The sequence below is a fragment of the Fukomys damarensis genome, unplaced genomic scaffold (assembly GCF_012274545.1).
Source record: "Fukomys damarensis isolate Sample0158 unplaced genomic scaffold, DMR_v1.0_HiC HiC_scaffold_12, whole genome shotgun sequence".
Classification (NCBI taxonomy): Eukaryota; Metazoa; Chordata; class Mammalia; order Rodentia; family Bathyergidae; genus Fukomys; species Fukomys damarensis.
The window spans coordinates 39,381,590-39,389,532 of record NW_022900924.1 but is presented as its reverse complement, the minus strand read 5'-3'; the positions used below and the strand labels follow the sequence as shown (position 1 = coordinate 39,389,532).

At 38.0% G+C, this 7,943-nt stretch overlaps 1 protein-coding gene across 1 annotated transcript in view; it reads left to right on the top strand.

Annotated features, from left to right (window-relative positions):
- The first annotated feature begins 2,149 nt into the window (after positions 1-2,149).
- Positions 2,150-7,943, top strand: part of Zmat3 (zinc finger matrin-type 3) — a 67,492-nt gene continuing 61,698 nt past the window's right edge. Inside the window, exon 1 of the mRNA XM_010632435.3 lies at positions 2,150-2,585. The gene's annotated coding sequence lies outside the window, so the exon portion shown is untranslated. The remainder of the gene's footprint in view (positions 2,586-7,943) is intronic.

Here is a 7,943-nt window from a genome sequence, read left to right as displayed (position 1 = left end):
CTTTCTCTGTCGCCCCTGTGTTTTTTTTTTTTTCTTTTGTTTCCAGAATAAACTTTATTGGTCTCTTTTTCCGCTCACATCGTGTAAACAAACAACGAACTCTTCCCCACCCCCTAAACTACCCCCTCCTCCGGCCGAGGAGGGTAAGAGCTGAGGAATAGCCCAGCCTAAAATGCCCCGGAAGCAGAGGTGCAGAGGAGCGGAAGTGAAACCGCGGAGAGGCGGCGGGGGAAGTGGGCAAGTCGGGCAACAGTCTCCACTGCGCCTGCGCCCTGCTTTTCCGCCCGGAGTGCGATGCTGTTGGGGTTGCTTTTGTGGAGTGTGTCTGTTTAATATTCCGTCTTCTGCAGTAGTGAGGCTCTTGTGTCATCCTAGGACAGCGTAGGAGTCATGTATTTGTTTCTGTGAGCGGCGGGGGGTGGGGTTGAGACGCAGAAAGAAATGTTGGAAGTGAGTTTATTAACTTTTACGCCCATAGAAGAGAAAACGAGATTTGTTGGGGACGTAACGAAGAGGGCGTAGTGGCTATCCGCTTCTCAGCGGCTAATCAAAAGTGGCTGTGGATTCTTAGGCCTTTTGCAGAGGGTTGCTGTGCTTCCTTCGAAGCCAACATTGGGTTAAGGTGTAGCGCGACAGGAACGTAGAATGCATTGCCACAGTCCCCCTGTAATTCTTTGACTGACTTTTGAGAGACCTTTTGCTGTGTCCCACACCCCTCTTTTCCTGTTTTGAGTCAGCTTGTGGCGTTCAATTCTGACTATTCAAAATACGTGGGGTTTTCGTGTAAAGCCAACCGAAGCTTCAGAAAATCTATATTGACTATTGATTAATTTGAAAGTGGTGTCTTGATGTTGTATATTATAGAAGTCTTTTTTCTCCCCTTAAGAGTACACTAATGGGATCTGTTGACTTTCCCAGGCCTTCTCTTGACTTTTTGAGTTTACCACTGATAAAGGTCCAGTACTCTGCGAATTTCTCCCCCTGGTGGTCTTTTGTTGTATTGAAAACCCGTAAGAGCAGAGATGAAAAGTCTGGGATAGTACTACAAGTCCTCCAAAGATGATTCCCCCTTGAATTTTTTAGCAGCGAACTTGGAAGTGACCCACGCTGTAGATGTCATAATCCAGTTTACAAACAGAGCAAAAACTTGACCAGTGTCAGTCTTCTCGAACACCACACATCCCTAACCTAATCTTAAAGGGGATCGATTCCTCTCCCTGTGGTCATAGTTCACTTGACTGCATTTCCGGTGTTTTCTTTTCCTCATTTAGCGCTAGTTTTCATCTCACATGCCAGGGATCTATATTTCTAACTTTTCGTGAGCTGGTGTATATTTAGTGTCAGAATACTGTGATATTCTGGAGAAGGGAATTAAAAACTACAACATTGAGTTGCTAGTCAAAGTAAACCTTAAGACCTGAAGGTAGTATTTTTTAGATTGTGTTTTCAAGCAGTGTTCTGTTAGGTGAGTAGTAGTTAGTGGGGGAAATTTATACTAGGGATATTTTCTTTCTAAAATTTTAATAAAGAAAATGCTATTACATGATAATATGCTGATTGCATGATTACATTATGTGACTTTTGTTGTGAAATCATGTCGCAGCAGACAGTGCCATTATCTGGTGCTCAAATGCTTCCCAATATTCGTTGGTGTAGGAGTAGCTTATGTCAATTCACAGTTGAGGCCCTTGCCTTACTTGGTGACTGTCGGTCTGACATGTCTTGTTTTCAAAGATGTTTGCATTATATATTTCATATATAATACATATATATGTTAAAGTTTAAATCTAAATGTCCCGCCAGTCTCATGCTCAGATGTGGGTCTTTTGAAAGATGATTGAATCATAGAGATGCCATACTCATCACTGTGATGAGTTCACAGCTCAATGTGCTGTTAGCAGGTTGGGCCTAGTTGGAGGTGGATCCCTGAGGGTGTGACTTGGAAAGTCAGTCTGTCTCTGTCTGTCTGTCTGGCCATTTGTCTCTCCCTCTCTCCCCACTCTCCTTCCTGGCTGCCATGGGATCAACAGCTTTCCCCCAACCATACCCTCCTTCTGTGTCATTTCTGCCTTGGAACCAGCTACCCATCAACTGAATCCTCTGAAACTTAAGCCAAAACAAGCCAAAACAAACAAACAAAAACAACACTGCAGGCGTGGGGTATTTTGTATCAGCCACTGAAAAGTGACTATAGAATATGCAATATATGTACAATACAATATACATATGTGTACACTATTTGCAGTGCTAGGGATTGAACCTAACCTTGTGTGTGTGAAGCAACTCTTCTACCATGGAGATGTATCCCCAGCTCCTGTTTGCAGTGTTTAGAGTATGTCAAACACCTGTGGTTCCGCCACCTGCTTCGCAAGCACAAGATCCTAAATTTGATCCCCAGTACCAAAAAACAAACACACAAACATCCGTGTGACAAAACTCATCTCGCAAGGACTAGTGTTTGAAAGAAGAATGTTTTGATTTCTAACACTCTCCCAAGCGCGGCTGAGTGCAGGTCCGGGAAGACACACTTTGGGGAACACTGCAGCTGCAGGATCAGCGCCTCTCACGTACACACCGAATAAACGGTAAGTTGTCTGGGGAGCTGAGTTTTCCTGAAACCCGGAACTTGGGGGAATGCGGTGGGGGGGGGAGAGAAAGAAACAAGAATGTTTTAAAATGAAAGTAGAGCCAGGCGTTGTGGCGCACTCCTGTAATCCCAGCACTCGGGAGGCGGAGGCAGGAGGATCGCTCTGAGTTTGACACCAGCCTGGACTACATAGTGAGTTCCAGGTCAGTATCAACTACATAGTGAGACCCTGTCTCAAAAGAAAAAAAAAAAGTAGAACTAGTGATTTTCAGACTATAAATCAAACAAAAATGGAATGCTTCATAATTAAATAATTGTAATCTAAGTGTCCTAAAATCGGGAGGTGAAATATATAAAATGAAACTTGTTACATTCTAAAACATTGCAATTACAATGATAGCTACTTGTCTTTTAGATTTTTTCTATTTTGAAAAAGGCAGTCACACATGTAATGTACACCAAAACATTCTCTAGTAGCACTTACATGACTACAAAGCTTTGAAGTCATTTATAGCAATCTTGATTATACAGCAGTATACCCTCTCAAGTTAGACAGTGAAAACATACCAAGAAATAACAAAGCGAACAGCTATACAGCAATTTTAAATTCAGTTTAAGGTTTGTTTTGCCCCAAAATATCCTGGTGAATGTCCCATGGTCATTTATAAAAGAATGTGTCATGTCCTATTGTTGGGTGGAGTGTTGTATAAATTTCAGTTTTATCAATTTGGTTGATAATAGGTATTCTAAATAATCTCCAAGTAGAATTGTGGATTTGTCTATGTGTCCCTTTACTCCTGGGTATTTTTGATGCATGTATTTTGAGATTTTGTTATTTAGAAGCATACACTTTTAAAATTATGTGTTTTTATAAACTGCTTTTTGTCCTTAGTATTGTATCCCCTTATCCCTGGTAATATCTTTGTTAATATATTTTATCTGATAGTATGTTGCCACTCAGGCTACTTTTGGTTAGTGTTTGAAATATTTATCTTTCCATCTTTTTCCTGTCAATCTCTGTTTTTTTTTTTTTGTTTGTTTGTTTTGTTTTGGTTTGGTTTTGGGGGGGGTTGGTACCGGGAATTGGACTCAGGACCTTGTGCTTACAAGGCAGGGGTCAGCACCACTAAGCTAAATTCCTGGTCCTCTGTTGTTATTTTTAAAGTGGATTACTTGTAGACAATACATATTAGATTGTTTTTAAAAATTCCTTTCTGACAATCTCTGCTTTTTCCTTATTGTGTTTAGATGGTTTACATTTAATGTAATTATTAATACAGGTGGATTTAGGCTTCTTAATGTATTATTATTATTATTATTATTATTATTATTATTATTATTATTATTTGATACTGGGGATTGAACTCAGGATCTTACGCTTGTGAGGCAGGTGAAAGAACCACTGAGCTAAATCCCTAGCCCCTTACTTTATTATTTGTTTTCTTTTTATTCTCTGTGTTTTTATGATCTTAGTTTCTTGCTTTCTTTTGGCATTATCTGTACTTTTTTAATATTGTATTTTAATTTATATATTATGTTTGTCTGTATTCCTTTTTGGGTAGTTCTTTGGGTTACAATATACGTACGTAAATATTCACAGTCTGCTTCTTTTACAATTATACTATTTTAAGTAAGATATAGAAAAAATACTTGCAGCCATGTAGGTCTACCACTGTCTCTTAATACATCTCTCCATATGTGTTGCCTCTGTATGTATGGAACACCACCAGATGGTTTTATATTTTTTGGTTTCAGAAGTCATAAGAGGAAACTTAAAGGAAAATGCAGTCTTACTTTTATTTACTTACCTATTTACTTTATGCTTCTATTCATTCTTAAAAATTTTTCCTTTTGATGTCATTTCTGTTCATCCTGAAGTATTTTAACAGTGGTATATTCTGTTAGTTTTTCTTTATCTAAGGATATTTTAATTTTACCCTCATTCCTGAAGGCTATTTTAGCTGTTTGTACAATTCAGGGTTAAAGATTTTGTTTGTTATTCTAGTACTTTAAAGGTGTTAGCTCATTGTCTTCAGGACCTGTCTGTGATTATTGAAATAGTTTCCTCCAAATGTAAATTGTAATTTTTTTCTAGATTATTTTGAGATTTGAAATATTGGTATTCACTAGTTTGCTATGATGTCTAGGTATTGTTTTCTTTGATTTATTCATTTGGTTTTTTGAGTTCCTTTTGTATTTCACAAAATTTGGGGAGATTCCAGTAATTATGTTTTTCTTTTCTGTCTGATGTTCTTTCTCCTCTCTGGGAATCCAATGACAAGAATGTTAGATATTTTGATGTTGTCGTACAAGTCTCTAAGGCTCTTCATTTTTAAAATTTTTTCTCTATCTCTTGTTCCTCATATCTATCTCTACTGGATACTTTCCATTCATCTATCTTGTAACTCACATATTTTTTACTAATATCTGTTCTGCTGTTGTGTCCAAAAATTTCTAAAATATTGGATATTGTGTTTTTAAATCCTTAGTTTTAAATTGGCTCTTTTATTATGGCTTTTGTTTCTCTACTGAGCATCCATATTTTCCATTAATTTCAAGTTTGTTAGTCTTTATATCAAGGACCATAGTTAATATTGCTTTAAAGTATTTTTCTGATAATTCCAATATTTTGGGCATCTGTTGATTGTTTTTTGCCTTGATAATTGGGCATATTTTTCTTTTTTTTAAAGAATGTTAAGTTCTTTTGGATTTCAAAATTAAAATAAAAAGTTGGTTTGATTTTGAGTCCTCTTATCCCCTGAATAATGCTAATTTTTTGTTCGTTTTAGTAGGCAATCAACATGATTGGTGCAGTCTTGCTTTCAGTGGGAAGTATCTCTAACCTCTGTTAACTTTCCAATGCCTTTGTTAAGCTCCTTTTTGTCCTACCCTGTGCATGTACAACTCAGGGGATAGTCTAACACTTCAATAGTAGTTTACATTTTAGTTCAGCTCTCAAAATCTTTGCTGTGATTCATTTGATCATTTACACAGCTCTGGGTATGTAACAGAACTGGTGAAATGTATAGTTTTTAAAAGGATAATCAAAGAAACTTATGAATAAAGATTTGAAAGAAGAGAGGGAGCAAGCCAAGAAAATATAGAGGTTGAGCATAAGGAAAAGAGTGTGCCAGGTTAATCTAAATCGATAAGCCAGATCAACCCATAGCCCCATGAATAGAGGTTTAAGCAAAGGAGGTGGGGAGAAAGAATTTTGAGAAAAAATATTGAGAAGTAAAATGTAAATATTTTTAAAATTTTTATTGGTACGTATTTGCGGGCTAGGAATTCAGCTCAGTGGTTTCACTGCCTTCCTCGCAAGCTCAAAGTCCTGAGTTTGATTGCCAGTACACCCCTACCAAAAAAAGATGACATATTTGCTATACATAACGAAACCTTCATCATAGGGAATTTGTACCTGTACACAATGTTTTAATCTTTGTCTCCCATTTTCATTCCCTTGCTGCAACCCTTTTCCCCTCCCCATTTACACAAGTTATGTTTCCATTTTCCCCTTCCATTCTCATTTTCTTTAATCCCCTTTCCCTTCTTTCCCTGCCCCTCCCTTCCCCCTTGTTCCCCTTCCCATCTGAATGTGTTCTTTCTCCTTACAGTGTGATGATTAATAATTTGCCATCTTTGACCCTTGATACAAGATTTAGAATTATATAACAAAATCTAAGACAAAACTATATACGTTAGGAAATTATACACATTAAATATTCTCTCAATTTTACTTTTAAGGGGACACATTTTAAAAGGGAAAAGAGGAAAAAATAGAGAAATATACAAAGAAAGAGATTAGAAGCAAAGCTGAAGGACAAAGGAAGATTACCCAAGCCTCAGGAAACTGATAAAGAATGCAGGAAGCAAGGGAAGAAGGAGAAAGAAAAAACAAGAACAAAAAACTAATAACAATGTTCATCTGCACCAAAAAAAAAAAAAAAAAAAAAACAGAGCGAGAGAGGAGATTTCTCTGGGATTTCAAGCCTCTGATTTCTCTGTGATTTCAAGACTATGCTCAGCTTCTGGGATCTACAGTTTTGTGGCACTGTCCAATTTAAGGTGTGATTCTGCTCTCTTGGATAGATAAGGGAGGTAGTTTGAGTCCAGGTTTGTATTTGATAATGCCAGTAAGCCAAGTGTGCCAGTTTGGGACTTTCAAATCCGTAGAAATTCAGGCTGAACCTGACTCATGGTCATGGAGGTAGGGGCTGAGTTGTTTAGCTTATAAAACTCTGGTGTCTCTTCCCAGACTGACCACAGCTCCCTGACCATGAACGTTTCTCATGGATATCCCTCACCCAGCCACTGTGGGATTTTTTTAACACTGGGCACCCTGAGAGGAAACCAACCCACAGCTGCTCTGAGTTCCAGGTTCAATTGGCCCCTCTCTAAAATGGTCTCCAACCAAGCACCCTGTTCAGGGGATATGGCGTGTGCTTGGAAAAGAGTCATTCATCAGCTGTTGTAGTGCATGGCATCCACTGCTCTGTTCCACCACTGCATTTCTCCGTGCAGGGCTCTGTGGTCAACTGCTTTGTTTTGCTGTGTCTCTGTAGATTTGATCTTCCTTCCTCTTGCCAAGAGCCAGGAGCCTAAGAGAAAGTTCAGATTGTCCCTTTTTTCTGCTTTATGATCTGACTCTTCATTTTCTCTTTAGGGTCCAATTTTCCCTTCAGGTCCTTCCTGGGTCCCCAGGATCCACCCCCATCCTTCGATGCTTCTTGTTGTTATTTCCAGTGTCTGGATCCTGAATCTTGGATAGGCTGATTTACTATTCCACATTCTTCCTAGAAGTCCCTAAGATATAAATATTGTAATGGGGTACTATTTTAAAATAACTGTTCCTAGATATAACAGGAAAAAGTATACACCTTTTCACTCTGAATTCCTCATTACCTTTTGTAACTATTGATTATCTCAGAGTTTTCAACTTTTGTCCATCTATTGATTAAAAACATATTCCATTATTAATTTATTTTTCTTTACTATTATGAGTGAGTTTCCTTTTCTGTTTTTATAATTTTTAAAGTTAAAAATGCATGTAGTTATGAAAGATATAATGCTAAATGGATTATATAAAAACAGGAGTTCCTCCTTTCTATTGTATTTTTCAATCCTAGCATTAAACTCTCATAATTTCACATATTAGTATTATAACACTATTTTGCAATTTCTTGATTTAGCTCTTTCACATACCCTTGCACCCCTTCATTAATATAGCTTCACTAGCCGGGCATGGTGGCACACGCCTGTAATCCCAGCACTCAGGAGGCTGAGGCAGGAGGATCGCTGTGAGTTCGAGACCAGCCTGGGCTACATAGTGAGTTCCAGGTCAGTCTCAAATACATAG